This window comes from Blennius ocellaris (genome assembly GCF_963422515.1).
Source record: "Blennius ocellaris genome assembly, chromosome: 2".
Lineage (NCBI taxonomy): Eukaryota > Metazoa > Chordata > Actinopteri > Blenniiformes > Blenniidae > Blennius > Blennius ocellaris.
The window spans coordinates 11,284,347-11,311,835 of record NC_137651.1 but is presented as its reverse complement, the minus strand read 5'-3'; the positions used below and the strand labels follow the sequence as shown (position 1 = coordinate 11,311,835).

The 27,489-nt window shown below is 43.9% G+C and overlaps 1 protein-coding gene across 3 annotated transcripts in view; it reads left to right on the top strand.

The window, feature by feature from the left end:
- The window catches only part of sipa1l3 (signal-induced proliferation-associated 1 like 3), a 71,329-nt gene that overhangs the window by 11,623 nt on the left and 32,217 nt on the right, over positions 1–27,489 (top strand). For all 3 annotated transcript variants that reach the window (XM_080509324.1, XM_080509322.1, XM_080509323.1), the window contains exon 2: positions 11,661–11,723. The gene's annotated coding sequence lies outside the window, so the exon portion shown is untranslated. The remainder of the gene's footprint in view (positions 1–11,660; positions 11,724–27,489) is intronic.

The window sequence follows — 27,489 nt, the reverse complement described above, 5'->3', positions numbered from 1 at the left end:
ATTTCTGCAGTGTAACTGCTTCACAGACCCCAGTGACCTTCTTCATTGATGTGTGTGTCCACACTCCACACAGTTGTTTATGGACGGTTGTGGGTTGTTGTTTTTTTCTCAATTGTTACCACGTGTGAGTTCGACCCAGAACACTGGAAATTTGATGAAGAATAGTTGAAAAAGTCGGGAGAGGCACTGAATTTTACCTGTTGAGATTTTTTTTTTTTTAAAAGAGAAGATTGGTACCACTCTCATATCTGTAGAGTAAGAACCCAGACAGGAAGCAGCCTCTCGGGCACAAAGTGTTGTATTGTCAGGAAAAAAAAGAAAAAGGATTATGCATACCCCCCCCAAATGTGGAATCATTACTTCGAATTCTGCTCTTCCCCTCTCATCCTTCCCTTCTTCTCTCCACACCATTGCGGTCACCGGCTGGAAAACAAACAAGACCAGTGTGTGCGTTTGTGAGCACACGTGCAGCTCAGTGTGGGCGCGCATAAGTGCACGCATGGCTGTAGGACCACACCCTGGACTCACGCCACACTAAAAAAAAACCAAACACAGGGAGAAGGAGAGACGAGTTCTGGGTGGATTTCACTTGTTGTGACAGCTCTCTGCACTAGTTTGGGCCGGGACAGTGACTGGATTGAAGAGCGAGCAACATGGCAGTCGCCACGGCCACCAATGCAGTCTTTGCCCCATCAGCCGCAGCCAAGTTTCGGGAAACAAAGTATATGATGATGGTCCAGATGTCCCGTCCCCTCTGTTTTGACTTAAATCGAAGCTGCTCTTGGAGCAGACACACCTTGCGCTCGGCTGTTATTACCGGCTGGATTCCACAACAGAGATGCTGCCGACAGTTCAGATGCCTCAGATAGTTTTGAGGGGCTGAGACCTCTTATCGGCATGTCGAACTCCCCCTCACCTCCCCCGTGGGATTAATACTGGCTTCGAACTTGCAGTCATTCATAAGTGACCTCGGTTAAACCTACACGCTCGAACCAGTAGGCTCTTCGGACAAGAGAGTTGTTTTGAAGCTGCTCAAGGTTTCGACGAGCCTTTCGGCGCCTCCACTAACTGGGCATAACGGGGTGTTCCATGTGCGATATTGAAGGGGGACACATAATGCCTCTGAGAAAAAGCAGCCACACCTTGCTGGTTGTAATCCTCTTTCATTCCCAACAAGCCCCTCTTTATATCACCAACTCAATAGGTTGTGTTCACCTGCACTCCCCACCTGCTTCTCATTTGCTGAAGTGTGTGCTCGTGTGTGAACGTGTGAGTACTTCCACAGTACTTTGTAACACAAACAAAACCTCGCGATAAGATGTGAAATACCAGTTGGTCACTCTGTCCATTGCAGTCTGAATAGAAATCCATCCCAAGATTTTAGTTAAATTTTTAGGGGACTTTGGATGTCCAGAGAAAACCTGCACAGGCACAAGGAGAACATGCAAACTCCCCCCACCTTTTTTCTGATTAAAAAAAAAAAAAGAAAAAGAGTGCCAAGTACTACATGACTACTACCAGCCTGAAATATGTGCCTCAGTAACTGTGCAACTTTCCTCCGATATCTAAGGATGCGTAGTAGAAGAGTCTGGTTGTTCCTCGAGACAATATTTAAAACCATCATTTAAGAAGAAGTTGCATAGCAATCAATTGGGTATAATCATTTTTAACCAGCCTTTAGTGAGTTTTGAAGAAACGACGAGCCTGACAAAAGTTTTTTCTTTTCTTTTTTTTTCTTTTACATCTATTGCCCATGCAAGCATTTGAACAGTTATACAGTAGCCTTTGAGATGTACCCCCGCTGCTTGTTTGCCCAGGTTTAATATCCCTGCATTCTTTGTTTCCCTTTTCTCACGGCGTCGTCGGTGCTTTCTGCACTCCTGCGTTTCGGCTCAGTCTCAATGGACCTACTGTATTCTGTTTGCTCTCACTAAGTCCTGCAGGCAAACAGTGCCTGGCCTCTCTCTGGGGCCCGGGACTGTGCGAGGCCCTGCTGAGCTACGGCGCTTCAGTTTCACCAGACTCATGTTACCTCAGTGTCTGGCTCATGGTGCTGTGTGAGAAGTGGGGGTGTATGTGTTTGCGTGCGCTGCCAATTGTTAGATAAGGACTCTTGTGTAGACAGTGTGAAGTATTTTTTTTTTAAGCTCATGCTGATTAATAAAAAGAGTCATGCAGATGAAAAGTTGTAGCCTCACACACGCACACAGGAATACATCATCACTGAAGGAGATGTGTAGGAGAGGGAACAGGAAACACAAGACGGACAGTAGCTGTGAAGGTAAGAGCAGCACACCCTTGTAAAGTAATATTCACCAGCCCTCGGGGAACCCGGGCCATTGTCCCGTCCCCCCCCCCCCCCCCCCCATCTGGTCATTGTATGCGAATATTTCCAGATGAAGAGGCATGCTTACATTTTGATGCATGTCTTTTATATTTAATCTAACTCTGTCCACTGCCGCATCTCCAACTCTGCTCCGGGACTCAAAATTGCTCCCCTCGGCCGGGCTTGGCAGACACGGTGAGATGGAGGGAGGTGGAGGGGAGGCCGGAGCGATTATGAGACTTGGGGTATGCTTTAACCCACTTAGCACACCATCTCAGGGCCTCCTGCCAAAACGGTGAGCTTAGTGCTTTAAATCCTCTTCCCAGGGTGAGCTGATAGCTTGTTGCTCGCGGCTGCTCTTTGTCTTGCCGTCCTGAAATGTTGTCTGCGCCTTCTCACCCCGCCTTCTTAAATTGACTGTCGTTTGGATCCGCTTGATTTGTCCGACAAGTCGGTGCATTTTTCCCCGTCCCATCTGTTCCTACGCTCATTCCGCAGTGAGTTGTTGAAAAGCCATGTATGAGCGTTCCGAGGCAGTTTCCTGGTCGTAAACACACCAGTGGAGCAGCCCAACTGTGGTTTAAAGTAAGCCCTAAACCTTTTAGCCCTTCAAGCGCTCAAAGCCAGGGGCAGGCAGGCATGTTTATTTGCCCCCTCCAGACTACTTTGTGCAGGACTGGCCTCTGCTCCAGGGGTCTAACTCTAGTCTTCTCTTTAGCGTGTCCATCCCCTCACCAGCTCGCTGCCAGCATCACATGCCACCCCCCCACCCCCCCCACCCCCACACACACACACACACACACTCCCCCCGCACAATCTTGGACTCGCTCTCTTAATAAAACAGGCTCAAAATGCCACGTTCCTTGCATTCTTTATGTGCAGGCTCTTTGCTGTTTTTTTTTCTTCACATGCATGGATGAGTTGCACCGAGAAATTCAGACCACACCATTAGCAAAACTTAAACAAGGCACATTACTTTCAGACTCCAGATTTCCAGTACGATGAGTTCAAATGTGGCAACTTTTTTTTTTTTTTTTTTTTTTGTCCTCAGTGGAAGTGCAACGAAGAAGAGCAGTGGGGGCTGAGGGGCAGGAACAAGTAAAGACTGATTCAGTGGTGGGGGTGTATTGTTGGAGCAGCAGCAGCAGCAGCGGCCCTGTCATTGTAGGTTTACGTCTAGACTCCTCCCCTCCCTCTCGCGCAGAGGAGTCACGGCAGAATTGGGGTCAGCCACGCTCCCAGATTTACATCCCGGTCCTCACTTCTCTCCTTTCTCACCAGCCAGACCTCTTTGTGTCCTCTTCATATCTGTCATCTCAATATCTGACCTCTCCTTTCAAATATCTGCCAAATTTTCTTCCTCCCTCTGTTTTTCTTAATGCTTCTCCTTGTCTAATGCATTTGCTCTGGGGGGAGGACAGGGTGAGATTTATAATTAACTAAGGCGGATTCGAGCACTGAAAAGGGTGTGTGTTGGGATAGTGAATAAATTGGGCTTTTTATCCAGATTATCAGATGGATGTTGAAGCAGGGGGGGAAAAGTACATTGATGGGATTCACTGATTGATCTGGTCTTTAAAAGGGCTATTCTTTTTTTTTTCTATGCATGTTTTTCATATTTATAAGCTATTTAGAACCCCTCCACGTTAAAAGCAGTCGGCAGTACAACGGTGACATGTTGTCCCGTTGAGCACAGATGCTCTAATGAGTTTAGGAAACTGAAGACTCGTTACCATCTCATAAAAGATCGTTGTTCACCCAAGTATGCACCATCTCTGGAGGAAATGGACCACTGTGTACATTCACATTGCTGCACTTTGCTTGAAGTGCTGCATCTACATTTCATGCCTGTCACATTTTATAATTCAAGCTACAGTTGAATCATCTCATTCTCATCAAACCACGTATTTCATCAAATTAACTGGCCCTGGTTCGCAGGACGATAGTGCATTATCCATTTCATACATATTAAAGTACTGTTTTGCTTTAGGAAGTTGGCTGGAAAGAGTGAATGGGAATAATATCCAAGACAAACTGGTTTTGTCTTTAAAGAAGCAGGCCTGCTCTGGGCCTGTCCTGTCCTGGCTTGACACAGCATGGTTGGTTAAACAGATGGCTCCGTTCAGGTCAGCACAGTGGAGGTAGAGACGGTACAGACAAGCTTTAAACCATCTGGACCGGCACTGATGACCCTCTGATGGCTGTGAGGGCTGCTTCTTTACCCATTCTTCAAGCATAGGTTACTTGTTGATTTGTTCTTTTTTTTGGACAGGCAACCAGATTATTTTGTTCTACTGTTATTGATTCACTGTTTGTTTTGGTCAGATATCTCGGATAATATGAGATGGGGATTGAACCTTCTGCACGTTTGAGTTTGGTTTAGCAGAAATGACGACCTTGTTCAAACTTACTGTTGTGAATCGCAGCACTGAAGGTCTCAACTATGTTATGACGGTGAGATGTGCGACTTGGAACTTTACCAGAGGACGAGGATCTTCTTTGCATTTCAGTCACTCGCCAAAATGGGTTGTGCAGGTTTTGGTTCCTGTGCTGCAGTGATTGGAACTAAAGTCCAAGGTGATGGGATAGTGCACAATGGCAGGGCCCAAGCCAGCCTTCTGTCAATATTTGATTGTCAGTGCCCAGCCACAGACAGGAGAACAAACTGAAAGGGCTGAGTGAATTTCTTCATCAGAGGAAGGTCTGGAGTGCTTTTTCCCCCACAAGTGTTAAACCTTCAGCTGCTGCTGAGTATGTACAACACCTGTTCGCCACGTTTTCCAGGTCCGTGTTTTATAAAAAGCATCAGAGCAAAACCACCGCTCCAAGTGGTTAGTGGGTGGCAGCAGTAGGATGCAGTACGCATTAGATGCTCAGATGTGCACCATTCGTGTGCTGCTCTTATTTAACGGTTGCATTGTGAGCTGCTGCTGTGACACTCCATCGACAAACAACCTGGAAGCAGGCCACCCAGGGGGAAGTGGACACACTGCTGTAAGTGTTTGTTGCCACACCCTTCTCCTTTCTGTTCTGTCCATCTGGCAAAATAACGGCAAAAGTGGGAAAAGACGTGAATCCATAAACCGCTAGATTACAGTGTAACACATAAATAATTTTTAATAATGACGAGACCAATAAACAAAAAAATGCAAACAATAAATAAAAGCGTAAGAGGCGTGGACTCAGAATAATAATGTGTGTGGTTCAATAACACATGTTGCCACATGAAGAGGCCAGCTCGTCTCATTAAACAGATCTTACACAAGAGACTTTGAAATGAGCTGCACACCCTGGTCTTATAGTGTTTCCCACCCTACACTACTTGGGTTAAATATGGGAGCATGCAGAAACACGCAGTCCACACACAACAAGGCTCAGTCTGCCACCTGTCAAGACAGCATTTAGTATTTGTTCCAGTATATCAGAGTAGAGTTTTGCTTCTCTCAATACGTTGGACCTTATTCCAGCATGACAAACAATTGACATACGAGCAATGCTCTCGGAACAGTTTCAATTTGTATTGAAGAGGTCACTGTGTGTGGACGAATGCTCGCATGTTGTTGGTATGCATGCCAAAAAAACAAATTCTGATTCCTTGTTCATGTTCATGTCGTGTCGTGACTCATGCTATAGTGAAACTCGACTGCCTGCTTTGCTCGCACTCATATTCGTTGTGTTGCGCCTGACGCTTCCCTGAAGTTGTATTTCCTGTTTTGCCAGGAGTTCCAGCTACCAGCGATTTTGTTTGGGGGTTGTGTATTTGGATTGTCTTAAGTGTGTTTACACGAAACCCTTCTACAAGAGTGACAAACATGGAGACAACCCCCTACACACACACACACACAAAGTAGTGTGACTTCTTTATGAATTGTCAACACGGCAGTGAGATCAACTTTATTTTTTTGTCTGCAATAACAAATGACTCTCATAGCTCTAGTATGTTACCGCTCAGAGGGGGAAAGCAGACCACAAAGACACATCTATTGTAGATTAATATTCCGTATGTCTCTATGAAAGAGCAAAAAGGGGAAAAAAGGACCAATCACAGTTCTTGTGGTCTGTGTGTGGTATTCCAATAGCCACAGTATGGCCTCAGTCTGTAGTTTTAGTTTTAAATAGGTGCAGAATAGCTCCAGCAGTGCCTCCAGTAGAGTTACAGAGTCTCAGTGGCACGAGAACACAAAGGTCTGGCTTAAGCTTGGGACTATCGCACGTACTACCTGAAAGACAAAAGCATTCTTTTTCTGAAAGATGTATTGACTGACTGTCCCCAGACAATCACACAACATACATCACTGCAACTGAATTTGATTATGTAGCATTAGAGAAAGCATTTGTAAATGCAGACCAATTATAACAAGAAATAGGGTTAGTGACCCTAAAGTGATGAACTTTCCATAGTGAAATGAGCCAAAGGTTACTGACAAACAGGCAAATGCTGTCTGCAGATATCTCTCGTTTCACTTTTTTTTATTATTAAAAGGCATTGCTGTGTTGTAATAGAATGACAGACGTTATAGACATGCCTCTGCAGGTTTGGTGGTGAAAATGTACAATCCCCACCCCAAATCCTATTCTTTCTCTGGCCTGTCACTGAAACCCCCCCGGAACAGCCGCCCACATCTCAGATTTGCGTAGTCCTCGTACTACTTTGAGGTCCTCATAAATAAGTAACGCATTACCACAGCTTCCTTCTCAATTGATAATGATGTCGGCCAAATGAGTGTTTTACCATCTGCTGCCTGGTCAGAATGGAAAAAAAAAAAAAGCTTTGAAAAGCAAGCCAATGAAACTACATTAGTTCAGTAAAGTTCTTTGTGTTGTACCTTGAGGGTAACTTGGGCCGAGGAGTGAGTTACGTTCAAGATGAATTATGTTCCGAAACACCGCCGTGCCAAGTTTGAGAGTTTTCACCCGGCCCTTAAAAACACTTGTCTGAATCCCTGTGAATACCCAGAAGATGGTATTTTTGGGGTTCCCCTGTGCATCCCTACCCCTTATATTTTCCATGTTCCCTTCCTGTTCTTCCTGTCGAACGTTTCCAAGTCTGTCACTCCTCCCACCTTCTCCGGACGTCTTTCTGTGGCTGAAAGCGAGTCAATACCAGAAATTTCTCACTAAGCTGACCGCAGACCCGTTGGGGAGGGTCTGCAGTGAGAAAAGGAAAGAAAAAAAAAAGAACTCAGGCCAAACGTTTTTGTGGAGCTTTGATAAAATTGCGTGTAATGTTGTTACGGCAGTGATCTGTGGTTTCCTTATCAGCCGGATGCCTAAAGAGTGCTCGTCGCATGTCCGTCTGGCACTTTGTGGGACTGTGGTATTGCTGCAATACATTTGAGAAATGTCAGAAACTTAATGTGCACTTTTGTACAAGGAGGCAGCTGAATTGGGTTTTGTTGAAGAGAAAAGGGAGGAACAAGGGAGTGGTCGATGTGTTTTTAATTTCCTCTCGCAGCTGTTGGCTGCCTGCTACTTCTCCTCTGCTGCCGCCGTCGACAGTTATTGATGGGACCTGGGTCAGGAGAGCTGCAGGACAGGTAGGGGAATAATGCCAACGCTTCATATGGAGACAACAAGTGAGGTCAAGTCAGGATAAGAGAGAGAATTCAAGTTCTTTTTTTCTTCCAAATATTACCATAGGGATTTTAATGGTTGATTTTCCGAATATCCCACATGGGGATCAACGAGAGTACTCTCCTGTAGTTACATCATAGCAAGCAGTGACTATCAGTCTCCTGCGCTCACCACACTTTTCTTATTGTGGCAATTGTTCTTGTGGGTCGTTATTTCAACCATCAAATGAGTTTGTGTTTATCTCTTCTAAATGTTTGAAATTTCTAGCACGTATATCAACTTCATACTGTTCTTCTCACTGACAGTTTTTGGGGTTTTTCTCTGTCAGCAGGCTCACAAAAGTTGCACAGACTGCACATTGATTCATAATCACTTTAAAATATAATTTGATCTGTTCCTCTTTCGGGTCCCTGAATATGTCACAGTAATAATGCGTAATAATGTGTAATAATTATGTGTAGAATTGGGGATTTCTTAAAGGTACATTTTAAATATTTGTTTGATGTTGTATTCCAACTATAACAGGAATCACCAGAAACAATGTGGCACAGCAAAATGGAGAAAGGATTAACAAAGTATAAACGGAGAGCTTGGAGGTGCTGGCTTAAATGATTTCTAGATTTGTTTGTTTTAAGAAAGAAAGCATACTCTATTGCCCCCTTTGCACTTGCCCCATAATATTCATTGTTGACATTAACTATACATGCTGGGAGCATTGGATTGCTACAGCACTGTGATGGGACAGTTGGGGGTCAAAGGTCCTCTGTGGGGAGACGCAGTGGGATTCAAACCTGCAAACTCCCAATCTCCTCCAACCTGTCGGCCCTGTGATGGACTGGCGTCTTGCCCAGGGAGGACCCTGCCCTTGCCCATAGTCAGTTGGGATTGACTTTAGCCAGTCACACGGGTCAAAGCAATGGTTGGCCACGCATTTTAACCGTGTTTTGAGCATTTGACAGCATGCAAAGAGCTTCACTCATAAAGCTATAGTCATTCCATTTAGACCTTTGCTTCACTTTTTGGTAGGATTTAATAACATGCAACCAACCGCTATTAAAAGTGGACCTTCAGCCCCCCCCCCTTCACGGACAATAAGTTGCACTGAATAATCTCTCATTTCAGCTGTGGTTAAACCCTTTCCCTTGTTCTGAGATTAATTTGACCTTACTGTATTACACCCATAATAGGCTGAGCCTTTCCCACACTAACCGTCGACTGTGGTACAAATCGAGTTACAGTACAAATTGTCTGCGTAGAAAGCCCCAGAGGAGTCCCGTCATTTCACAGGCATCGGAGGAACCAGCAAGCACCATTATCTCTATCTCTGACCGCTATCTTTCAGCCCCGCCACGCTCTCTTTCCACCAGCTGGGCTTATCGAGGCCAGGCGGCCATTGAAACGCTGGCCGGAGACGGCGGCAGTCGTAGTTTTTCCAAAAGCCAAAATCACACAAGAGACATGACTCCATTGTAAATCACGTCGTCGTCACTGTCTTGATTTTCAAGTGAAGTGACATTTTCGGAGCCGCACACAAACTCTGACCCCCTCCAGGCCGAGAGTCCGGAGAGACGGTGGCTGCAGGGAAAAATGATCTCCAACAGCCAGGGCTTGTCTTTCAGTGTCCATGTGCTCCTTTGGGAACTCACAAAGTCGTCGTACAATAAGGTCCTAACTGCCTCCTCTGTCAATAGTACTATTCAGCAGAACATAACCGAATAGAGGGAGGCCTCTTAAAAAAAAGAAGGGGGAAAGAGAGGGGCACTGATTGGATTTGTGTCAGGGCCCCCTTTGTTTGACTAAACTGTAACCCCCAACACACACATATACATAGACACACGTTCACATACACTCCTCTTGACCCTGCTCTTATTTGCTATTGTCAGTGCGTCATGCAGTGGAGGTTGGAGAAACGAGGACACCGGTGTCACTTCTCATTAATCAGCAGCGTCAAAGAGGAGATCGATGGGAATGTCACTGCAGAGCCTGCTGAATGCTTGAGAAAGGCTTGGTTAAACTTTAATGCTCTGTGGTGTTTATGCTCTCATGGCAGATCATTAATGCACTGCTCTGCCAAAATATTATTATAGATTAAATTACAGGTCATTTTGTTGTAATAGTTGGTATGGTATGTACATCATAACTGTTCCTACCCTGCATGTAGGTCACGTGTCGACCGGGATGGAGCTGCGAGGTTCAACTTTTACACATAATGATAGAAATGAATTAGGAAAAGGTAATGCAAAAACTACTGTTGCATGCTGATGCACATATATATATATATATATATATACCAAAATACTTTGGTCAGCACAGATCTGGAGGATGGTACGGATTAATCCTCCTCAACCTTCAAGCCTTAATCACTTGCTCAAACCTGTGGAGTGCACGAGGCAGCTGGTGAAGCACCCTGGTTCACCTCCAGTCCCTTTAAGACCGGCCCCTTTAAGCCGGTCTCGGAGAACCTACCCAGGCGCACACACAGGGAGAGAACATGCAAACTCCACACAACAAGGCCCCACCAGGAATGACGATTTGTTTCAAAATGTTCATTTTGAGTAGGCACTCTCTGGAAAAGTAAACCGTTTGATAAAATAAGTTGACTTGGAACGAAATTGACCGGGGGGGGGGGGGGAATTCTCTCTCCGGTTTATTAAGGCGTTTTGGTTTATGTCATTTCCTTCAATTCGTCACTCGACAAATGCCATTAGCTTCAACAGCCATTGTACAGCTGACCCTGTGTGTTTTATCTGTTGAAAGACCGCAAAGATCAATCCAGACTCATCAGGTATTACCGTCTTTATTTAAAGTGAAGAAACTCTTCACAGCAGGCTCGTCTGTTATTTCTGTTTTCTTCTGTGAAGCAAAAAATATTGCCAGACCATGTTCTTAGCCTTAAATACCCCTTTTTGGCCGTTTCTTCCCGCGCTGATTAAATAATCTGTTTTCAGTGAAATGCTGCGAGGAATGCGCTTTAGGAATTTTTTTGATTGAAGCTTACCCTATGCTTGACCCATGTTGATCCAGTCACTGGAGGTCATAAGATGAAATTGTAAGACTTTTGGTTGGCCGGCCGGCAGTCTAGTCGGGGTTGGGCGGGGGGGTGGGGGGTGGGGGGCTGTTAAATGAGTGCTCACATCTGCTAATGTCAGCAACACCCTGTACTTTAGCTGCTGCAGGACGGTGAGAAAACCCAGGGTGCTTCAAGGACCCGAGAGCAAACAATTAACCACGGCCTGTTTGAGTTTGCTTGCGGGGGATCAATAATCATCACTTAATAATCGAGCTCGTCTTTTTCCACTGCGCGGCAGTCTAAACTCCTGGTGGATGTCGTCGTCAACGATGGGAGCAGCTCCAGTCTGCCAGAGCTCGTGTTTCTATAAAAGCTTCCGGAGGAAAAGCCAAGGCTCTCCCCTCGCTGTTTGACACATCTTCTCTTCTCCCTGCTGGAGGCTTTCTCTTCCTGAAGCCTCATCATCATTTAGCCTCATTAGTCCGTCACTGCTCTGATTTGGTTACAGGAAGAACCTTGAAATAACCACAGTTCACACACACACACACACACGCACGTACGCACACACACACACGTATACAAACAGTCACATAGACGTCAACACTCCTTTTCCTGCTTCCTCGGTGAGAGCATTTTGGTCTCACTCTACCTGGGAAAGTATATGCAGGTGTAAACAATGTTCCATGTTTACTTGTTTTCGTCAACCTCTGTTAAACATAATAAGTAATGTGTGTTTTCTTCTCCTTTCAGGGCCACATTTAAAGGCTGACACTGACATAAGCATCACACTGACTTGGATGCATCTCATCACAAGTAAGGAAGCAAATTGAAATATTCAGTGAAAATGTAATCCGATGACGATTGCTAGCTACTCCTTTAAAGGTAACTTTGTTACTTTATTGATTAGTTGGTTTTAAAAGTTACCAAGTTAGATGAGTTATATTGCTGATACATATTTAACCTTGACCTACATTCTTTGTTGTATTTATATCTGACTCGTGCTTTTATGGTCATATATGTGGTATTTATTTACCCAGAGTTTTAGTCTGTTGTTGCATTATTTATTTATTTATCCATTTATTTATTTATTGGCACTGCCAGTTCTGTGCAACCTTTTAATTGCCCCCCAGGGACAAATGAAGTATTTGATTGATTTTATTGGAAAAAAAAAAAAAAGGATAGGCTTCCTGCCAATGTATATTTTTACTCAGGAAAACTACAAAAACTAGTGTAATACTGCTGCAGTTCTGTTATCGATTGAATGCCAAGGATGAGTGATGACGTTTGTTGCTTCCGATTCCTTCGTGTCACCTTAATGCACCGCGAGAGCGATTTGGCCTGTGATTGGCTGAGAGAGCAGAAGGGGGGGTCAGGCGAGCGTGCAGACCCTGCGTGCGTATGCGTCCATTTGGAGCAGAATGGAGGAGCGGCCGCTTGTGTGTAATAATAAAAGTGGCTGCACAGACGAGAAAGCCGTCCTCTGGGACGCTGCGATGGTAACACACAGTGACTTGGACAAGTCATTTTAATCTGATTACTGGTTTGGTGACGGCAATGCGTTAGATTATTCGTTACTGGGGGGAAAGAGTCTTGTGAGAGTAAACCGTTACTAATTAACGCGGTACCGTTTAAGGGATTCTGACTTGTCCTTTCCTGACTGTCTACCCAGAAAGGGTCTTGTCACAGATTGTGTGATGGGTTGAATTTGCCTTGAATGTCTTGAATTTGTCAAGATACGTTGAAGCCAAATGGAGGCCTTTCTCTGTATATACATCACTGTGCCGAAGAGTTGCTGACAGTTGGCTTTGGTTGGTGGTATTTCTGTGTGTTTGATATCATGAGCTATGCTCACAGGAGGGGAAAAAAAATATATATATATATTGACTCGCTCTTCTCGCTACAGGATCCTTTTTAACGCAAACCTGTGATGTTCAGCAGGCTTTTGACGTGCATGTTGGTGCCGTTGCTGCCACACTGCACCGGCTCAATAAAATGACTGGTTCAACTAAAAACGGCAGGTGTGAAAGCACCCTGAGTTATACGTAAACACAGGAGCATAAATTAGTGACCCGTCACTGCTGAAATGTCACACGGTTTCTGTCTGTCACCGAAAGGGGAAACGCAGGCTTATCATCACCCTGTATGACTGATTAAACACGACGTGTTTATTCGGGATAGTTGAATAACTGCCAGCGATGTGCCTTCAGTGCCGTCGTTTTCTCGACAGGTGAGCAAACATGAATGCAACATTATTGCCAATTAGAAAAGCACATGTCACTGACAACGCAATGACAGACGCGCCTCCCCGTTGTCTCGATGTTATGCACGATCATTCTTCGCATAGTTGTCTCGAATATTAATTATAGTGTCAAGGTACTTGTTGCCCAACAACACAGGAAAAAGCAAAACGCTGGGACCTGTAATGTCGATCGAAGATGACTGCTTTATTGCGGTATAAAAGGGCTTGACAGTACCTCTGTTCAGTTTCATAGATAACATAACAGGTACGAGACAAGAATGAATTAAATATATTCCGCTCATCGTATTTCATTCCACAAATTTCCGATGATGTGTTATAATATGCACTTGGTAAAGCATTTGAAATGTCAGACACCTCGTGTGATGCCGCTTCATTTTTTAAAAGCTTTGGGAATTACTGTTGAGTTCAAATATTTCCAACAAAGTACATCAGAAAGAAAATTGTAAAAAAAAAAAAAATTCTCTTTTTCCTGTGTCGGGAACAGAAGAATCAACTAATTTACATATTTGCACAGCTTATAACAAGATGTTGATGCATGGCTGATCCTTTCAGAAATGTGTGCCTGAACTACTTTTGTTTTGAATTCTGGAAACATTTATATCTTGACTTTGTAAGTTGTTTATTCATTTTAGTATTGGGACGTAGTTGAACATTGATTCTATTCAACCACTTTATAGTTGAATGGTACTTCTATTGTTTTAAACGACAATGGTTGAGTTGAGATTTTAAACTCTGAGACCACACGTTCCCCTTCTTTTTAAAATCATGTTTCATTTTCACCTGAAGAAAAACACCGAATGAACTTGATAAAGAGTTATTCGCGCTGACAGATTTCCCAATGCAACTGGAAACTGGATCGGCGTATGGTGTGTTTTTCCCTGTCATAAGCTATCCATAACTCATAAGATATGGAAGTTAAATTATAATGGAGACGATCAATTATTAAAAGAGTGTTATGGAAGTAAAGACACAGCGATACAAGAAAAATCTCAAGAGCATGGTCTGTTGAGTTCTGCTGAATTATTCAGTGAATGATTAACTGGAGGTGCACCATCGTATCTTAAGTGGTGTACCAGACATGCAGCCCTGCCTCTGTCTGTGTCTGTGTGTGTGTGTCTGTGTTTGTTTCTGTGTGTGTGTGTGTGTGTGTGTGAAGGTTTTCCTTGACAGTCCCTGTGCACGCCCTCGGGTTAATCATTGTGCTGCTCCAGTAGCGCGCTCTTTCTCCCCAGAGACGTCTCTGTGGGAGCCACAACAGCTGTGTCGGTGTCAGTCACCCCAGGACTGATCGCTGCCACACACACACACACACACACACACACACACACACACACACACACACACACACACACACACACACACGAACGAACGAAGCCAGTCTCGCTTCAGACTCGAGAGGATAGAGGCCCAGGCCACAAGGTTCAAGCTTTAGCCACATTACTGCCTGCTGCCCATATGTTTGTTTATGAAATTGGCTGTCAACCAAGTCTTTTTATTACTTTAATGTTTTTTTTTTTTTTTAAGCTCCCATGAGGTGACTTTATACTTTGATACGCGATGATTATTCTCAATGCTTCATTAATGCTTTCTGTATGAAAGAGTGTCGTGTTCCGCCTTGGATCTCCTCTGTGCCCCCTTTATCCAGCAGGGAAACACGTGTGCATTTCATCGGCAGATCTTGTGTCTGATAGGCACGTCACTGCACAGAAATGCGTCCAGCGGTTTGTTTGACAGCCAGACAAAATAGGGGCTCCGTCTCAGGCGGCTGCAACAGGTAACTAACTATCTGACAAAAAAAATCGAGATTGTTATCGTCGCTCCGTGCCGACATCCACCTGACGCCGGCCGATACGCCTTGATGAAGTAAGGCTGGAGAGATTGGCTGTGTGTTTAGAAGTTGCCTGTGTGGTGACAAATCCCCTTAAAAAGAAAAAAGAAAAAAAAAAAAAGGTTTTTATATGCCCTGATCCTGCCAGCTTGGTGTTTTTAGGAAACCCTTCTCATCAGAACTGTTGTAATGGTTTTATTAGGGGTGAATAACACTCATGTGTCATTTTAGATGACCAGCATTGGACATTTAAGTATTTCTTTGGCATTTTGTGGGGGTGGAGGGGCGTCTGGCTTATTCTCCCACATGTTGGGGAAAGCCCCTGCTCTAGAATTTGACATCCTATGTTTCATATAACTGTGTCCAAAAGCATCGTCTAAAAAAGAAAAAATCTGAGGAATTTGTGACACTGGATTATGTTATGAAAACAAAACAGCTAACAGATGCGGAAGGTTTGCTGATGACTTGCATTTTTTTGCCCTAAGCTTTTCCTCTTGTCTTCGAATAGTTCCGCGCCCATTCAGACACGCTTTGATGCTCACTTGGCACGTGGCTGCGTGCAGCTTGCAGAGAGACCGAGTTGGACAGACTGATTAAACTGCAATAGAAGAGGAAGCACATCTGATGGCACAAACTTTGGACAGAGTACACGCTGTTTGCGTCGCGTCTGAGCATCGTCGCCCGGCCACAGCGACGGCAAACCTGCAGAGTCACCAGCTGATGTCCGTGTTGCGTGGATTACTGGCGTCGAGTCTCATTATTTACCGCTCCGCTCTCAGGTTGTGTGTCCTGATTGCCCGCGGCCCGCCGCCTACACCATGCATCTTCTCGCTTGTGCACCTTCACGTTCCCATGGAAACGGGGCACCAGCACAACGATCAAACGGCCGCAGCATTATTTCCAAGTGGTTTTGGTAAAAGGAGCTCTGTATTGCACATGACTTCATCACTGTATTTTCCCCTAATGTTGCCCAGAATCTAACCACAGTCAGTGGACTTCAGAAATAGAAAATACAAGTGTTATCAGTTAAGTCTATTTTTTTTGTACAAGACCTTGTACAGTGTAATGAAATCAGCAACTTTTTAGTGATTGAACCTTCTTTTTGTGAAATATGCATTGTATTACAAATGCATTGTTTGATGTGCATTCTCGATTTGACCATCATAGTTTAATGTCTGATGAGCACATGCTTGACATTAAACTGAAGCAAATTAGTCTCATTTTTCACAGTAAAAGTCTCAGTTCAGGACACATTCTTTGTTTTTGAATGACGGTGATAATATACTGCTGGAAGAGTATCAGTGTGCCTGCTTACTTTGCAAATCCAAACGGCGACATTGAAATACTGTCTCATGAAATAAGAATAAGTCTCCATTCACATTGATCAACTGCTGACCAATCCAACTAACCCGATTTATCCATAGTTTTCAACACTTACGGCAAATAGTGTTTCATGCTGCTCTTCTAGTGCTTCGCCATTATCCCACGCTGCCACTCCAATCTAATGAAGATTGTCTCTGCAGGAGGCCTGACCTCAGGACACCGGCACACGTCTTTCACTTATTCGGACTCATGGAGGAATAGAGTGAAACCAGGATCTTTATTTCCTCCAATTGCTCCATTTCACTTTGAATAAGAGACAGTGGGGAATGCTGGGGGAAGACAGAGGGCTGTGCTGATGAGCCGAGATGTGAAAGGAACGACAGCGCGGCAGTCTCTCCCCCCCCCCCCCCCCCGTCTCCTGGTTGGGGTGTGAATAGGGCTGCCCACCCCACTCTCCAGTGGGCTTCTTCTTTCTGTCGCTGCATGCAGGCCCGTTACATCCTCCACACTGCTGTACAGCATGCAAACAGACACTCGTCGTACGTTCGTTTAACTAAAAAAAACAATGTAGAACATAAAATAAAAAAGACTTGGAAACACAAGCGAGAATCACATCTTATGTTTCCTTTCTTTTTAATGGAAAGGTCATTTAGAGAGGTTCAAGTTACCCATTATGTCTTTTCAGTTTAGTGCTTAATTTTTTTCATGCAGTGTGTTACAGAGGCACATTTTTATAAAAAAAAAAAAGAGAGAGAGACAATGTCTTAGGTCTTCCTGAATTTAATCATTACATGTGTGGCACACAAGTGAGAGTATCTGACACTACTTTTATGGCACCCCTGCAAAATAAAAAATGTTAAACTTATCTGTTCAGAAAAGCACAGTTCAAAGCAATTTTTTTAATAGAAATAAAAACATATATTTATGTCAGATAATTTTTATTGTGAATGTAAGAAAGTTCCATACGATGCAAACTTGAACAAGATAACACTGTGGAATATACATTTCGGTACTAACAAGGCTACATTTACTAACATTTGTGATGTTTTATTTCAATATCACTTCTAATCAGTATAAGTCCTTCATTTTCAAAAGTACTACTTCAGGAACATTTAATGTCCTGACATCATTTTGTGCATTACCCAGGTTTAAAACTAGTAGAGCAGTATGAGGTGCTTGTGTGCGTAAAAAAAAAACAAAAAAAAAACATCAGCAGGCTGAAATCTGAACTGACACAGGAAGTACTCGAAAATATTCCTCCTTCGGAATTTTGACAGTAATCCCGTCTTCATCACGTCGTAATGACGGCGCACAAATGCTGATCACTGGCGGCTGCACTTCTGCTCTAATGAGCTGAGATTTGCATGTTTTCTGCCTCGGCCTCATGCATGTGAATTTATTCATTTATGGAATTATTTACGCCGAACTCGTCGTCCTACTGTCCTGAAATCATGCCACACACACACACACACACACACACACACACACACACACACACACACACACACACACACACTTGGAGGCAGCTGCTATGCAAGGTGCTCAAATCGCATTTGATAGGAGCAGTTTGGAGTTCAGGGACATTTCAACATGTGGACCGGTGCACGTGGGGAATCGAACCTGCAGCATCCTGCAGAGACGACCTGCTCTACCAACCGACCCACAGCCGCGTTACAAACGTTCATACACGCGTTTTCTTACGACAGGAATATGGTTGTGGAAGCTGTTCTGGGTTTTGTTCTCGGGGGGGCCGGCGCTTCAAGAATAGCAACAAGCTCACGAAATAACTCCCTTTTCAAATCCTCACCACAATCAAAGCTGAGCAAGATTGAGGAGAATGCCTTAATCTTGTGGCTGTTAGCAGGCCTGTAGTTTTGTGGTGCACATGTGGTCTTGGAGCTATGCGAGTGTGTTTTTTTTCTGCCCGCTGATGACCTTCTGTCCACTTTGCCGGAGGTGTTCGCAGCCCTGCATGTCAAGTCACCAATGTCTTTCAGATAGAGATCTAATAACTAACATCTGTATAACTTAGGAATTGTTTCTGCTCTTTGAGTGGGATTGATTGTTGCATCTGGTAAAATAAGACCTAAATGAACAAACTTGGCATGTTATGTCAAAATACTATTAAAGCTCTCCCACCGGCGACATTTTGGTGCTTCTCCTTTACAGATAAGCAACAATTTTTATCACAAATACTTCCAGGTGGTTTGAGAATCTTGATTTCAGGTTTTAACATGCTTACAGACATCTTGAAACAGTCTCCGTACGTCCGTCCATTCGAACGTTTCTACCTATATCTCGGCAACCCCTGGGCCCACAGTGACCAAACTTCACATGTGGATACATCTCAGAGGGGGAAGGGATACTATGGTGACCTTGACCTAATTTGCATATTAAGTAGGCCACAGGGTCACGAAGTGCTTAAAAACACATTTTGGGCTCTGGAGGCCTAGGTTTTTGAGCTAGGGCTCTGAAATTTTATACACACATGATACACACTCCAGGGATAACCTCCAGTACACCAAGTGACCTGACCTTGACCTTGAAGATTGGTAGGGTCTGAAGTTTGCTCATCATGGTTGCACAATACATGTATTTTCATATAAACATTTCTCCTCATTTCTCAGCAGTTCCTTGGCCCACAGTCACCAAACTTCACACATGGACACTCCACCTGGGGAGAAGGGGCACCATGGTGACCATGACCTAATTTGCATATCAGGTCACAGGGTCACTAAGTGCATAAAAAACACCTTTTGGGCTCTGGAGACGTATTTTGACATAGCTTATGAAGAAGACCTTTCAGATTCTACATAATTATCTACTAGGACCCATGGAACACCCTCTAGTGTACCAAGTGTGCTGCCTTAGAGCTGGCTTTGTGAGAAAATATAAAGCCCTCCGGCGGGGGATTAGCCGAGCAACGGCCTTCTTGTAGAGTTTTGATTTTGTTGGGTTTTTTTCCCCCTCGACTGTTTCAGGGATTACCATAAACAACTCTATTATGAAATTAAATTAAAATGATGAAAATCCCATTTTGGCTTTGTTTTTATGAGCTCATGTTTTGGCAACATGATGCACAACAGTCCAGTTTTAGCCACGGGGTGAGCAGGTGTGGGACGTCTTCTGTTTACAAAATATCCCCTCCACTTTTTTTTTGCTAACCAATCAGATCTCAAAACAAGTTTATTTTATTTAGTACTTTATGTATATCAGTGGCAACATCTATTTTTTTTTCCACTATTGTGGTTCAGTGGCAGGCGGGGATGCGGCCAATGGTCTGTGGTGCAAAGTTTAGCCGTTTCTACTTGTATTTTAATTTTTTTTTTAAACAGCCTTAAATGTGTGCTGATGCCCCAGGCTCTGGTAGAGATCGACACCTTGCTGAAATATAACAGACAGTCACAAGCACTGACCTCTGCCCACTCCTGCCCTTCCCGTTATTATGCTTTGTGTGGCAGAATATGTGGAGCCTGATTGATTGCTATTGATTGGGAATGTATTTTCCAGACAGTAATGGGGCCTCCCCCTTAGGACATTATGTCTGCTGATTTTCACCCCCCCCCCCCCCCCCCCCCCTCTTCTTCTGGCCCCACTTCATCCCTCTCTTTGTGCCCTACTTGAAGAGCCCTCCTCCCCACTGTTTTTAAGTTCCTTGACCTCTAATCATAAAGCACAGGCTCCTTCACTTTGCCTCTGTATTTCCATGTCTACACTACAATGGTGGCAGATGGAGGCAGCCTGTAAGGGAAACGATCAAGAAGCAAAGTCGGCGTGTGTCTTTGTCTTCAGTGGGGAAATATCAATAAACCAACCGTTTTGTTTCCTGCACATCACTCCTGGTTTAGTATTTTAAAATGTTCAATTCAGATAAAGCTGCAAAATACCGTGTGTATGCAAGTTGGTCTCCGTGTGTGCAGATGTGTTTACAGTGCACATAGACTGCCTCGGGCAACTCAGTGGAACCTCCTCACAAACAATAGACGTGTCTGTGTGAATTGGCTGATGGGTGTTGAACTGATTATTTCTGCTCCGCAGATATCATCGGTTCCACGGCGATCCGCACCTCTGCCTCATCCCCGGATTTTCCTGCGAAATCAAAGATGAGCAGAGATTGTTTTTTGGGGTTTTTTTGCGCAGTTATGTTTTCACATATTTCCGATTCTTCGCTACATTCCCGCCACATTAGCAGGTCTTGTTTCCTCTCCAGTCTCGGTTTCTCACCAGCGTTAGACTTGGCGTAAAACCTGTTAAATAAGCATCTGACTGTGCATGTATGGTAAATAAAACGTACTGCTTTCTCCGCATCTTTCACCTCCTCCTCCTCCTCCTCCTCTTGTGTCAATGCTGTAGGACAGCGGCCTGATGGACAGACAGGCAGATGGAAGTGACACTAGCGACGTCAGCGACATTCAGCCACACGATGTAGATGAGAATCAATAGGGACAATGACAGTGGGGACGGGGACAGACTCGAGGAGAAGAAAGTGTCCACTGAGGCCGGGGCTGCAGCGCATCAATGCTCCAATCAGAGAGTGTTCAACATCGCCTCTCGGTAGCCAAAACAAGCCTATTATAGACCCAAGTGTCCACTGTGAGCTTTGGTCTGTTTCATAAGAAAAGAAAGCAGTGCCCTGTTACAACTTGATCCGCAATTTCCATTTGGCAGGTACTGTATGCTAGCACGGCATCGGATTTGTTTATCATCTTCATAGAGGGAAAACAGGTTGCCTCTTTAATCCCATCAGGGAAAGGCAGGCCTGCACTTGCACTTGTCTTGTGACCTCTCACCAGAAAAGCCTTTTGTCACTGACTGCTTCACTACAATGAGACATGACATCATCAAGTCGCAGAAGTCACTCCTCTTTCTCTTCACAAGCCATCTTAGTAAAATTGAAACTCTGATCTCCCTGTGTATCTATTATTTCATGATCTATTGAGCCGACGCGCTTCTTTCCACTGCCATTATAAAGTACCAAGTGGTCCTAAACCAAATAGTCTGCCGGACTTGTGTCCTTTGTGTTTACTCGTGTCTCGTGCTTCCATCCACCATTCATCTTCTGTGCTGTTTTATCTGGGGTCGGGTGTTGATGAGGGTCAGGAATCAGTGCAAATTGAAGAACTTCGTAATGAAAATGACACAAAGTCGGGGAATTCCCCCAAAAAACGAGAGTTCCTGGAGAACAAGAGAAACAAGAAAAACCCACACATCCATATAAAAAAAAAAAAACATGCAAACTGAACTAAGAAGGGCACTGAAGCCCTGAATCAAACCAATGAATGAGATGCACCGAGAACACAATTGACAAATGTGTTTTTACTGCAGGGTTGGCTGGCTTACCTCTTGGTGATAGAGGAAAGAGGAAAAAGTAGAACAACTATACCTCCACCTTCAGTATGACTTGGATCAATGTCGCATAGTTTCTGTGTCTTCAATATTATTATAATTTTTTTACATGAGAGGCGGCTGATGATTTAATACCTGGTAGCAACCCTCGGTCTTGTCTCCTCGAGAAGTCGTGATAGTGGGGCTGCTGACTGATCGGTCCCCTGCCTGCCTGCCAGCCCTTTATTGTGGCGTCTTGCTCTGCTCTTGCTCCAATCTGCCGTCTGCCGGTCATATGTACTGCCATCTGGTCTTCAAACCATCCCATAATCTAGCGCATGCTCTGGCATCATTGGCTTTATTTAAACTGGGACTGCTGCTTGTGTTTTATATGTGGCAACATTGTTGTTTTTGTCCTAAAGTGGTAACTCTTTAATTTGATTCTGTCTTTTTTTTTTTTCTTTAATTTTTGATTATTATTTTTTGCTCGTTTTATGTCCCTGCTGCAGCATGTGGTCTCTCTATCCTTTCTCATTTGTGACCCAGGCTCTCAGTCACTCTCGCGGTTATCCCAGGTCTGTTGCATTGCTGCGACATGCCAGCAAGTAGCAGCAGCAGCAACTCTGCAGTGATTGTGCTCATTCCTCTGGAAGCTGCACTCCCCGGCTCGCTCTGTCATTACTACCATCTAACCAGCGTAATTACCAGCCATGGTGTGTGTTTGCGGCGCATGGGCCAAGCCCGCATCATGCAGGGCAAGTCAGAGCCGGTGTTTGGAGGGAGGGGGGGGAAACATGAATGGGAGAGCCTGAGCAGGGGAGGTACATCCTCAAGCGTGCTAATTACTGTACGCGAGTAATTAAAAGGCATTAAATGTCTCCGCTTTATCTTCTGAAGGCCGTGCCAGAGCTGCATGCGTTTGCCCAATTCTTACTGTAGAAGACAAGCCTTGTATTTCGTGTTCCTCGGGAATTTTGGCTTTTTTTGTGCACAGACAGCAATCTTTTTCTTTTCTTTTTTTTTTCATGCTTGACTGGCAGTGATCACTTGGCTTTTTATCCACAATTTTACAGAGTCAATATATTTTCTGTTACCATATGAAGGTGTGGGGGTTCTGTAATGCAGAAGATTGGCCTTTACCCTTCGCTATGGCAAACTTTCCTTTGTTTTTAAACCCCTGAATGGTCTTGCTTTCCCTCTCTTGGGCTGCTTCCTCCCCTTCCTGCTTCTCAAGGTACCGAGAGCCAAACTGAAGCTCAGAGGGGAAAAATCTTTTGCTGTTGCACCCCCCCCCCCCCCCCCCCCCCCCCCCCCCCCCGTTGTGGAATGAGTCAATCTTAACAACCACTTTTCACCATGTTTGAGACTCTGTGCCTGTTTTATTGTTGCCAATTTTATTGTTTTACTGTATTTTTGTTTTATTGCTTACTCTTTTTTATTATTATTATTATTCGTCAAGTTATGTAAAGCACTTTGGCTTCAACTGCAGTTGTTTTAAAGTGCTTTATAAATAAAGTTGTCTTGATTTGACAAACCTTAATCCTTCACTAATATTGAGATAGTCCCCCCGCTCCCTGAGAAATGCCTTTTCTTCACAGCCTTTGACATTGTATCCTCTTTTGTTATTGTTTTTAACTCAAGCTGGTATGTAAACAATTGTTACCAACAATTTGCTCCGCATGTTGAGTGTCTGAAAATGAGGTGTTTTGTCAGACCCGGAGTTTCTACCAAATAGGTGTGTCTTGTGCATTTAGACTCACGACGCCACACCAAGTAACATTATTGTCTTGATTAGAGGTTTTAAAGTGTACAGGCTTCCCCTATGGGCAGACGGAGCGTCAGCGGTGTGCACCCTGCAGGAAGTATCTGGCTTTCAGAGGAATTTCCCAGCATGTTTTCAGGGTGAAGTTGTGATTTTTTTTAAAAACCAATGAAAACCCAGTGATAAACACATTTAGTAACTTAATTTATTCTAACATTAAACATAAACATGTGACAGTCATGGCAGTTACAAACTGTAAATAAAGACTTTTAGTATTCCGTATCAAAACCATGCATAACAGTAATACTGTTTGTTCCTCTGGATCTCAAAAAGCTGGTAACGTCAGTCAGTATGTGGCGGCAGTTCACTTCACATTCTTCATTGTGCTCCTTCAGTCCTGCTATTTTGACTTTGCAAGTAGATTTCTTTCGCAAAACAATTCTACTTTTCTGCTACTTTGCCAGCCCTCCCGCATAAAAACAATGTACCTAAATAAAAGTGCACCTGGATCGTAAAGGGAATTAAAAGATGGCAGTTTGTTTTATTTGGCATTACTCTCAAAACTCAATGATGATTAGAAAGGTAACAGAGTCCCTTTGGGTTTTAACAGTCTCCTGTACTGTGTGCTACTTAAAGAGTGAACGCGCGATGTTACGTGCCAAAATAACTAATAGCTTGTATGTTTTCACTCTTTTAATTGTTTGCACTCGAGTTTCTTCCACGAGCTCCCTTGTGACTTACTCACATGCATTTTGTTTGGAATCTTGAATGCAAAGGTTTAGATCATCGTTCATAGTTTTATTTACAGACGTCCCATAGTTTTCATTCACGAAATAATGAGCTTATTCTCAAGTGTACATGTGTTTTAGAGTTTGTTCAAGGTAAACTCGTGTTAGCGCGCTAACACCCTATAAGCAGCATGTTACTTTAGGATTTAGCTTAAAGTACCTGTAAGCCTCAATGTTGCCACACAAAGTAACCAACATATTTTTAGTTGAGTGCAAAGCTCAGTCAGGTGTGTGTCTCACTGATGGACCCTGGCAGAGGTCGCTGCTAAAGCGGCCCCGCACTCTCTCGCCAACGCCTCTCTCATCAGGGACCTCGGATGCATAATGGAGCCATTCTGCAGCTCGTGCAGCTGGGGCGGATAATCTGGGATTGCGCCTCCGCGGTGGATCACAGGACAGGCCTCCGAATGAGGAACGACTCTGTCAGAAAGCATGATCAGAGCGGCAGCCCTTTGGCCCAGAAGTGCCAGTGGTCCTCCAAAAACAAAGGCAGGATACATTTCGGCGGCCGTCCTGCTATATAGGAGGATTCTGTTTGCTGTGAAATGGCGTTTTGTTGATGGTGCCCGTGTGCGTGTATGAGGGAATGAGTAATGCCGTCTCGGGGCCAGAGAGGAATTTAGCAAGGACTCATAAAAGGCGCCGTGTATCATAAAACACACACACAAACCACTCGGAGCTGCCTTGACACAATGAAAAGCGCGACGTTATGCAAATTCTACTTCGTGATGAGACGGTCACCCCAGGAGTCGACATTTGCAGAAGTCGCTAACGCTTGAGGCAGCTGGAGAAAGACACAACAAAAGTGCTCCTAATGTACACTTTGTACATTTTGGCTCCTGAACTCAACAGAAGACGAGTCAAATGTTTAGCTCCTCTATTTACAGAAGAATTTTATTGTTGGTAGCTCTGTGTAACAGCAGGGTTGGAGAAAATGCTTACATTTTATTGTGATAAGATGTGAGTCCAAATGATTATACCAAATGGAGAGAGTGTGTGTGTGTGTGTGTGTGTGTGTGTGTGTGTGTGTGTGTGTGTGTGTGTGTGTGTGTGTGTGTGTGTGTGTGTGTGTGTGTGTGTGTGTGTGTGTGTGTGTGTGTGTGTGTGTGTGTGTGTGTGTGTGTGTGTGTGCGTGGTTCTACCATATTAAACTCTTCAAAGTTTTTTATTGTTAGAGGAGTTAAATCCTCCCTGATTGACCATGGGGAAAAGTAGTGCGTCTTACCATTTCAAAAGCCCGGTGGCTGTTTAACATTTTGATGGGAAAAATGCTTCAGTAAGCAGTGTGTGACGAAATGTGTGGTTGAATCGCATTTTGTGGCGCAAGAAAAGAAGAGGCTGAAGGAAATGGATCTTTGAATACATAAAGAAAACCTAAGAATGTTACCAGAGAAGAGAATTATGTGGGGAAAAGTGTTTCTGTAATATCACAACTTTGCTGGAAGTATAACAGCCAGTGCTACATCTTCACTGAACAGATTCTGTGTCGATAGTACAGGTCACTTCTGGGAAGGCGGGGGATTGTGAGGAAAGTAGTTTGTACATGAATGAGCTATAATCCGAGACCTAAATAGAGAAAAGGATGACTCAGAAACTTGAGACTGGGAGATAAGATCCAGGTGAGAAATTGCAGCAGAGCGAGGACCGTTTACATTTGCATTTAACACACACAGTCACACCTACAGGCAATTTTAGAGTCACTGGTTAACCCGAATCACGTGTTTTTAAAAAATGTTTCTGGCAATGGCATTAATTATAATGCTCGAATATTGTGGCTTGTCAGATTTTAACCAAACATTTCTTTTATACTGTTATTATACTCGTTTTTTTTAGTATCATATACATATATAACATATATATCATCTTAATCCAAGCACATTGTACACATTTATTATTATCCATCTTTTATTCCGAGTTACAAATCACTCTTTACTGTTGGGAAGTACTCTTAACCCTCTATAATATAAATATTTATACCCCATATCATCTCTCCAGTATTCTCTTTATACTTGGCACAGTAACATTCACGGAACAGGGTTAGAAAGTTTAAGAAAAGTTGAATATTAATTAATAAAGAAGTAAAATTAAATAATATGTGCTCGCCATTGCTCAGGATGGACCTCAGAATACCTCTTTTTTTAACATCGCTGTGCCTGATTACATTTATTGCTCATATTTCCACACTAGCATCATTGTCTTTTCAGTAGCCGATGTGCCTGGAGCAGATAAATCATTCTGGAAATCAGCATCCTATTTAAAATCCGAAAGTCTGAAATTTCTATTGATGGATTTACAGAAATCGCATCAAATGTTTCTAAAACATAAAGCTGCCCTGTCCTCCCAACAGCTCTTTCCTTACATTAGTGTACGGACCACCGTGCTCGCACACCGTCTTTGAACGCCGCGTCACCCAGCTGAGTCATAACCACGTAAAATACATTCACCAGCCGGTCACTGTGAACAACCGCCGCATTCCAAGGCAACAAAAAAAATGTGCGAATCATTTGAAACTGTTGTCTGGACTGACGATGACAAAGAAAAGCCACATGAATCAGCCTGCGGAGTATTTTACAACAAGCACGAGAACGACTGCAAGTTTTGGTTTGTATTCATCACATCTCACGCCAAAGGCGTCTCACTACTGCGGTCCTCCATCCGTCCGTCGCGAGAAACCGGAGCTGCTGATGACGGCAGGGTTTTCGCCCGAGGGAGTTTTGTTTGTTGGATTGTTCATTTTTATTCCATAAAAACTTTTAAGAATGACAAAAAAAAAAAATACCTCTGTGTCACAAGTGTTTCTACAATCCTGGTTAATATTTAAGGCTTGACGCTGTCATATTGAAGAAGCGCGTTGTGGTTGACCAGGCCATGTGTTCCTCTCATCCCTGCCGTTTTTTTTGTTTTTTTTTGCAGTCTCTCTATTTCTGGCTTCACCCAACCCTGCCTCTCTAGCCGATGGGTCACTCTGTGCTCCTGGCCTTTTGCTGCTGCTGTTTTCTGTTTAATACTACGTAGAGCTATAGCTGTGTGCTGTTTAGTGTCCATTTATATAAAGAAACAGCGTCGAGTGTGTAATTAGATCTCTGCCATGTGTTTGAATGGTCACAAATTCACTCAAAAACTCCAACGGTAACACACTCGTATGACCTGAGGCATGTGTAAGCCTGTTTTTAACGTTCCAGGGATGGAGTGTTAAATCTCTCTTCATCTCTCGCTCTCTCTTTTGGGTTGGGGTTACTTTGTAGTTCGCTAATATGAGCTTCAGAGGTTTTAATCTGCAGCAGAGCGGCCAC